General features: G+C 38.4%; 1 pseudogene; it reads left to right on the top strand.

Moving 5' to 3' along the window:
* Positions 1–6,669: 6,669 nt before the first annotated feature.
* On the top strand, positions 6,670–7,188 carry LOC101655538 (annotated as a pseudogene).
* The last annotated feature ends 1,048 nt before the right edge of the window (positions 7,189–8,236 follow it).

The raw sequence follows: 8,236 nt of genomic DNA on the forward strand, positions 1-8,236 counted from the left end.
CTCTGTTGAGAAACAAGCAAGAAATATTTAAACCTAGAACAAATCCAGGCTGGGTCGAGAGGGAGATCAAATGTCCAGGTATCATATCATACTGTACACTGTAGTTCCTTCCAACACCATCAAGTTTACAATAATCCCTTTCTTGTATCAAGGCTATTATAGGCATCCCTCTTCTGTGGTCAGAGGGGATCTGCTAGAGGTTTCATCCAAGGAGGTACTCTGCAGTTGGATTTGGGGATCCTACAGTGATTTACAGCTGTCTACAAATTGAATGTTCAAAATTTAAGCTCTGATAACTTTCCCTCCCGCGTATTTGGATTGTTTTTTGTTATATTTGGAAGACACAGGCTGGTGTGTTTCTTCTATGTGAACTTAAGCCTCACTTAAATGGCTGCTTCTGTGGATACAAGCCTTTAAGACCCCCAATGATTTTCTTTATGATAGCCGGACACCATCTGCTTCCTTCACCACACATTGCGTAGCACCCATATCTTTAATGATCTCTTCATGAAGGCAAGTATGGAGCAGGGCCATCAAGAGTATAACTTTTATGGTAGGAGAAATCCCATCTTTCTCTCAAGGAGTGGATGATAATTTTGAACTGCTGACCTGTGGTTAGAAGCCCAGCACATAACCCACTCTGCACCAGGGCTACTTAAGTGACATATAATTATTCCAAATTTATTTGGGCACATATCTTCTTAATTATATTTTCAACTTTTTAATATTTCTCTCTAAGAGATTAAATATTTTTAAATGTAGACCAATAATGACCTTTTAATTGGATATTCTAGACCAATTTTATCCCATGTGATTTCATGTACATTTGGATTATTTTTTATTCCAGAAAGTACACCTATTTATGTATATATTTCAGTGAAGTTTCACCAATTTTGAACCATATGGAAACATCACTTTCACTAAGAAGTAAAATATCAATTAGTCCTTGTGTTAGGCTGTATTGACTAGAGAAACAAATCCAGTGACACTCATATATGTATGAGATCGCTTTATATCAAGAACTAATTATGTATCAAGAAAACATCCCAGCCCAGTCCAACTCAAGTTCATAACTTTGATACTAGTTCATTAGTTCTTTTTTGGACTCACACAGTCACATGCAATGATGAGAGTGCAAGAAGGTGGAGGCAACTGTCCTGATGTGAACGTAGTAGGGCCTGTGGGAGTGAATGCATCATGACCTTTATTGGCTGATGGGGCACAGCTGAAAGAGAGAAGAAACTGCTGCAATGGTCTGAGTATGAATCTAGGAAAACTGGAAGTCATCAAAAATGAAATGGAACACATAAAGACTAATATCCTGGTTGTTAGTGAGCTGAACTGGACCCACATTAGCCATTTTGAATTAGGAAAACATGGTTTACTATACTGGGAATGGCTCAATCGAGAGTAATAGCATTACACTGATCTTCAAAAAGGACATTGCAAGATCTATCTTGAAGTATAACGCTGTCTGTGATAAGATATCCAATCATTATAACTATTATTCAAATTTATGCACTAACCACAAAAATTAGTGATGAAGACATCACTGGTGAATCCCCTCTGGCCATAGTGGAAGGATGTGAATAGCCTTGTCTTGTATAACACACAGAGAGGGTTGTAAAGATGATTATAGTAAATTGAGTTAGGTTAAAATGGAACATCTTATTTAATCCCCTTTTTGATGCACTTAAAGTTGTACCAGTTTAAAAAGAAAAGTGAGGAGGAAATATAGGTGCATTAAGCCTCCAGTGAATTCCCTCTGAGCATCAACCAGGCATAAGAAAATGTTCTAAAATTGTTTATAGTAGTGATTGTACAACTCTTGAACTATTGAATTATATGATCTGTGGATTATGTCCCAATAAAACTCTTTTAAAATGAACTAGTGATAAAAAATTGAGAATTCTCCCTATGCTTTCTGTATTAAACTGACCGAGCATGTAATCAAGATGTAGTGATAACTATTGGCGACTGGGATGCAAAAGTTGGAAGCAAAGAAGAAAGAACAGTAGTTGAAAATGATGGTCTTGGTGGTAGAAATGAAGCTGAAGATAGCTTAATAGATTTTCTCCCAGAAAACTCATTTCTGCAGAGCAAATCCCGTTTTCCAACAACACAAACGGCGACTTTACAAAGAGCAAGGATGTGTCTGACAGATAATGATGGCAACATATATATATAAATATGCTTGATACAATTGATGTATGGATTGTTATAAGAGCTTGAAGGACCCCAATAAAATAATTTTTAATTAAAAAGTAACAATAAAATGAAATCTGAAAATAAAAAAATAAATTTAAAAAATCTCAAAGATAGAACCAGAGCAAGTAATTTCAAATCACCACACCCATTTATTCATTTAATGAATGAGTATTTACTGAGTGCCATGCTAGGAGAAAAGAGGATTCCAAATTCGAAAGCAGCAGAAAGAACCATTCCTTAAGTCTGAAACTGGACAGAGACGAGGGAAAGAGCAATGCAGGTCATCCAGGTGAGCCAGCCCATCACATGAGGCCATAGTGGTGTCTCAAAGATTCACAGACACCAGGTGAAAGCACAAGGTGAGTTAAAAAAAAGAACAGTCACCACAAAATTATGATTGGCAGTATATCAGTCCATCACAGTCTCATGAGGAGCTGCAATGGGGAAGGGGACCATGATTGGCACATTTACAGCACTACAAATTAGGAAAGCTCACAAGATTAACCCAGGGTCTGAGTTTGGTCAGAGAAAGTAAACTCCATGACCCTGTGGCCATTGTACCACCGTTTCCTTCGTGGGCTTGTCTACTTACGTCTCTGAGGGTGATAGTCTCCCTTCTTAGTCTGGCTGTGTGACTAGCAGTAATCCCCTTTCAAACACACTCTGCCTGAGGGGCAAGGCTGTGTTCCACTGTCAGTCAGTGGTCAGGAAGAACTCAAGGAGGCTGATTATATGAAGATTCAAAATGGATTAAGGGCTCCTGCTGAGAACCATAGCCTTCCACACACCTGATGCTCAGAATATAAGTTCTAATACAGTCCCACCTTTTGCCAGGTAACTTTCTAGACACCAAGAACTCGGGAATAAATAAAAAGGCAAAGTTACTTGGCCGAAAGGATTTGCATTTTAATGAAGGACAGCCAATTAAAGAATAAAATCAAGTTAAAGTACAAAGGTTTAAAAAAAAAGAATAATTCAGTGCAATGAATGGCACATAATTGAGTAAAAATTGGGATAGCTATTTCACTTAGTCATGAAAGGACTCTTTGATAGCATGATGCTTGAGTTAAGATCTAAAATAATACTCACTTAGACTCACTGATGTTAACTCATGTGGGCCATCTAGGACAGGGTAGAACTGCCCCTGTTGAGTTTCTGAGGCTGGAACTCTTGACAGGAATAGAACGCCCCATGTTTCTCCCTAGAAGATGCTGGTGGTTTTGAACTACTGTCCTTGCAGTAAGCAACTCGAAGTGTAAACACTATACCTCCGGTGTTCTTTAAGATAATATAGAGGATGTAGAATATGAATATCTGAGAGAGAAAAAAGGAAATCCATCGATAAGTTTTGTAAAGAGTGATATTGTACCATGACTGATTAGTAAATAGACTGACAGGAATGCTTTCTCTGCTTTCACTTAAAGCAATTAATTTTATTAAAAGCAATCACCCTTTCTCATACTGTGTTATACTCTAAGGATGGGGGGATTTACAGAATGTACTTACCCTTCCCATAATTTTAACGAAATTCTCATAAAATAAGGCAGATCAGACTGAGTTTATGCGTGCAAATAGAAAACATCTAAGACATTCCAATCAATCAAAACACTTGGTTGCTCTTAATAGAAAGAGAGGAAAGAGATGTAACTTCATGACCCACTGCTAAAGAATTGTTCCAGAATGTGCTTAATAAGGTGGGTTTCTTCTATACCTAATTTAAGGGTTCTGAATTAAATAGATTAAAAGATTGGTGAGAACTCAATGATGTATTAGTGTGTGTGGCCAATTAGTCTTTTTCACTTCTTTTGATCACAGCCTACATTTGTAACATATGCTTTTGGCTTTACTCACGGAGGTCATTTCTTCAGTCTTGTTGTTTGTGGTCCCAGAGATTATTCTCTGAGATAAGAATTTTCAGGGTTGCCTTTGACTTCTTGGGTGGGCATTCAAAAGCAGCGTAAACACTGAAAAAGGCAACTCTATTTTCCTGCAGTGGATTCTCAATCATAGCAACCCTATGGGTTACATAGTAGAATTGCTCGCTAAGTTCTTTTAGCTGTGACCTGAGCAGAAAGGGATTCAAAGGTGGGTGTGTCTAAGGCACGGCAGGTATGGACCCGCCTGGGTGACATTTGAAGGGAAACGCCAGGAAGTGATTTCTATTAACCGTGAACCAGCCAACAAACTTCCCAGGCATGGAGGCCTTGCCAGGGTGGGGTGCGAGAGAAGCTCATCCTGCTCCGAGGTTCAGAAGATGTTCAGAACAGGATTCCATGGCACCACATGGAGGAAAGGTGCCCGACCGAGGCAGCTAGGCAAGGAGAGCACGGCGTTTCTGGTAACATACTGCCAATAGCAACGTGTATTCACACTGAAATTGGGGAGGGGTACAACGTAACGATTGCCCCTAGGTGCACAACTTGAAGGTGGGGGGAGCACAACTAATTTAGATATTGTTCCATGCATGTTACCTCAATATACACCTGGAAAAGTGGCCATGCCTTTCTTCCGCAGAGCTGCTCGGAGAGCTGTTGGGGAACCTTCCGGTTAGTTGAGACCAAACCACCCCTGCACCATTCAAGGGTCTAATATAGTCATTTAAAAAGAAAAAAAGCAAATACAAATTATTCACAGAAATAGGATATTTGAACTCTAGTCTTGTGCCTATTTAACAAACTAAATGTCTCTGGTTAGGTTACTTAATGTTTTCTAGTTTGTTCTGGAAAATATCAAATAACCTGACCACAGTCATGCAGACAGAACAATGGGATACTGTATTTAAAATCATGGTCTAAATCAGGAAATTTATGGATCAGGGTTGTTTCTTGTTCCCATATTTTAATACGTATGCTGAGCAAATCATCAGAAAAGTTGAATTATATGAAGAAGAATGCATCATCAGGAATGGAAGAAAGCATATAATAATCCACAATCTGTGGGTGGCATAACCTTGTTTGCTGAGTGCGAGGAAGACTTGAAACACTTGCAGATGAACATCAAGAAGTATAACCTTCGGTATGGATTACAATTCAATATAATGAAAAACAAATTCCTCACAACTGGACCAATAGGTAACATCATGATACATAGAGAGACGGTTGAAGGTGCCAACAATGTCATATTGCTTGGATTCATAGTCAAGTGTCACAGAAGCAGAAGTCAAGATATCAAAGGACACTTGGGGGGGAGGCGATTAATCTGCTGCAAAAGGCCTCTTTTTAAAGTGTACAATAACAAGTATGTTACTTTGAAGGCTGCGGTTCACTTGACCCAAGCCATGATCCTTCCAATTGCCTCACATGCATGTGAAAGTTGAACACTGCATAAGGAAGACAGGAGCATTGATGCAATTGGATTGCGAGGCTGGCGAGGAATATTGGTACTTGCTGTGGGTCTTTAAAAGGACCAAACAAAGATATGTTTTGGAAGAAGTATGGCAATAGTGTTCCTCAGAGGCAAGGATGGTGGGACTTTGTCTAACTTACTTTGGGCATGCTGTCAGGAGAGACCAGTTCCTGGGGAGGAACACCATGGTCTTCTCAACAAGGCACAGGGTGGATTAACTCAGACACTGCAGCAATGGGCTCAAGCAGAGAGACAAGTCAGAGGCTGGCTCAGGACCCGGCAGTGTTCTGTTCTGTTGAGCATAGGGCTGCGATGGGTCAGCACTCACTTGCTGGCACTGAACAACAACAACACCTCCCGCATGCTCTGGCATATTTATTAAAAATACACAATCTGATTACACACTTGGCCTGTAGGTGCCTGACCAACTAAACATGAAGGGAATTGACAAATATTTTTATACATAGACAATTAAGAAGAGTTTCTTTTTCTTTCCATCCAAGTACTATAATTTAAATACCTCATATTAGTACAGATGATTGGCAAAGGATTGGTCCACATCCTTCATAAAATTGAAAAATTCCCTGGAAGGTCTGATATTCTATAGAAGACTCATCACAATCCTTAATACCAAAGGTCATAAATATCCATTTGTAATATTTCTCAATCTATAGTCAATTAGCTCTAAGTGAAAGTAACAAAGGAAGGACATTTTATATGCAGATATATCCATTGAGAATCATCTTTCTTTAAAGGTCAATTGGGGGATGGGGCAAAATTGCCTCATCTGACTGTGCTGTATAACTTAGTGTCAGGGCTCTTATTTTTATCCATATTATAATGCATTACAAGATCTGGGATTCTTTGCACGTGTTATTCTGTCCTCATCGCAATAGCTGTAGAGCAACTATTACACGTAAGGTGTTCTAGCACACCTTATCCTACCAAGTAAGAGAAAGTCTTTCCGGAATACAAGGAAATCACTGATGGAAGTGATTATAAAGAGCTGCCAATGTGTAGTGGCCCCAGGGCAGAAAATTATTTTGCAACCTTCAGTCAGTTGTTTGGGTTCCTGGAAGCTTAGACGTTTTTGGACTAAAGTAATTTAAATCTTATCAAGCAATGGGATATGACATGGATAACTGTAATGCAAATTATATGCGAACTCATTTACAAAAGGTTCAGAGAAGTATCCAGAATTGCAAAATTTACCTCAGTAACTCTTTGCTGTTGACCCTATTTCCCAAGGATTACAATGTGAGGTGCTCTACAAACGTAAAACCTACAGGCATTCCTTATTTCGAAGTTCTAGTATTCTGGAGCGTAAGGAAGAAAGTGGTCCAAAATTTCTCCTCCAAGGGAAAGACACCATCTTTCATGCTTATAATAGGGAATCAGGCTCAATGTACATCTCACTTCATTGTAATTGCACAGTGAATGGAATCCACTTTGTTGGGAGTGATGGATGGGCAGTCCCTTGCCCATATGGCAGCGTCAATTTGGACTTTTTCAACTTATACGGTGAACAGTGCTCTTGTGGTCGATGGATAACCCCTGCCTTTCAAGTACATAAGAATAGGATGGATTCAGTGTAAAAATCTGCCTGTATGGGGAGCACAAAGAAGAAAAATATAAACTTGCGTCACTCGACAGCCTTGAAAGAAATTTGATGATGCTATGTGCTGCCCTTGCATATTGTCATTTCTGACAAATTTTCTAGTCTTTATGCTACAAACATTTCATTTGAAAGGTGAGAAGACAAGTTACCGGGTGTGACTTCAGGACTATCCTTGTTTAGCTTGTTGCGTAGGGAGAATACTTTATATAGAAAGTGGAGTTTGAAAATCATGTGCATTTTATTTCATTTCATATCAGAATCTTCTGCATACTTAGATATATTATTTACTCCTCTGTTTTAAAATACTCTGTAATATGAGGATGGTAGTTGTGTCATCTTAACGTTCAGCTATGCCAAACAATGTGCAAACATTAGAGATGCTCACGTTTCACTAGATAGTCTTTTAGTTCCAGAAATAGATTTATCTGACCGTATTTTTGAACTTTATTTCTCTTGTGCCCTCTTTTTAATGGGACATTAGAAAATCTTTAATATGTCTGGCTTTTTCATGAAAACATAGAAAGAGATGCATAAAAAAATGTGTTTTTCTGTTGTTTAAAATCCCAGTCATCAACATTGTTTAGAAAAGCATAGTTGATATATCTTTGGAAATGATCTGCATAAGAAAATGTATTAATGTATATAATAAAGAAAACAATCTTAAAACAAAAAATGGGAGTCCTTATAAATATAAAGAAAAACGTGTTCTTTTTTCGGTTGCCTGGAGTAATTTTCGAAATGGAAGGGAGTGATTCTTCAGAAATCCTCAACATAGGACACAAGGCCTTTGACAAACTCCAAAAGATAATTATCATGGGAATGCAAAGTATTACTGTTAAAGACTGACGGTTATTCGTAAGTTTTGTCAGACTTTCCCAGAATAAAGGACATGAAAAAAAAATTATTTTTCGTGAGATATTTAGAGGGGAAAATCAAATGGGAACACTTGTGAAGACAACATACCGTATATACTCATGTCTAAGCTTAGTTTTTCAGCACATTTTCAATGCAGTTTTTGGGTAAAATCAGGTGCCTTGGCTGATATTCGGGTCAGCTTATACTTGA

This window comes from Echinops telfairi, unplaced genomic scaffold, assembly GCF_000313985.2.
Source record: "Echinops telfairi isolate 266 unplaced genomic scaffold, ASM31398v2 ScPeMD7_4;HRSCAF=17, whole genome shotgun sequence".
Classification (NCBI taxonomy): domain Eukaryota; kingdom Metazoa; phylum Chordata; class Mammalia; order Afrosoricida; family Tenrecidae; genus Echinops; species Echinops telfairi.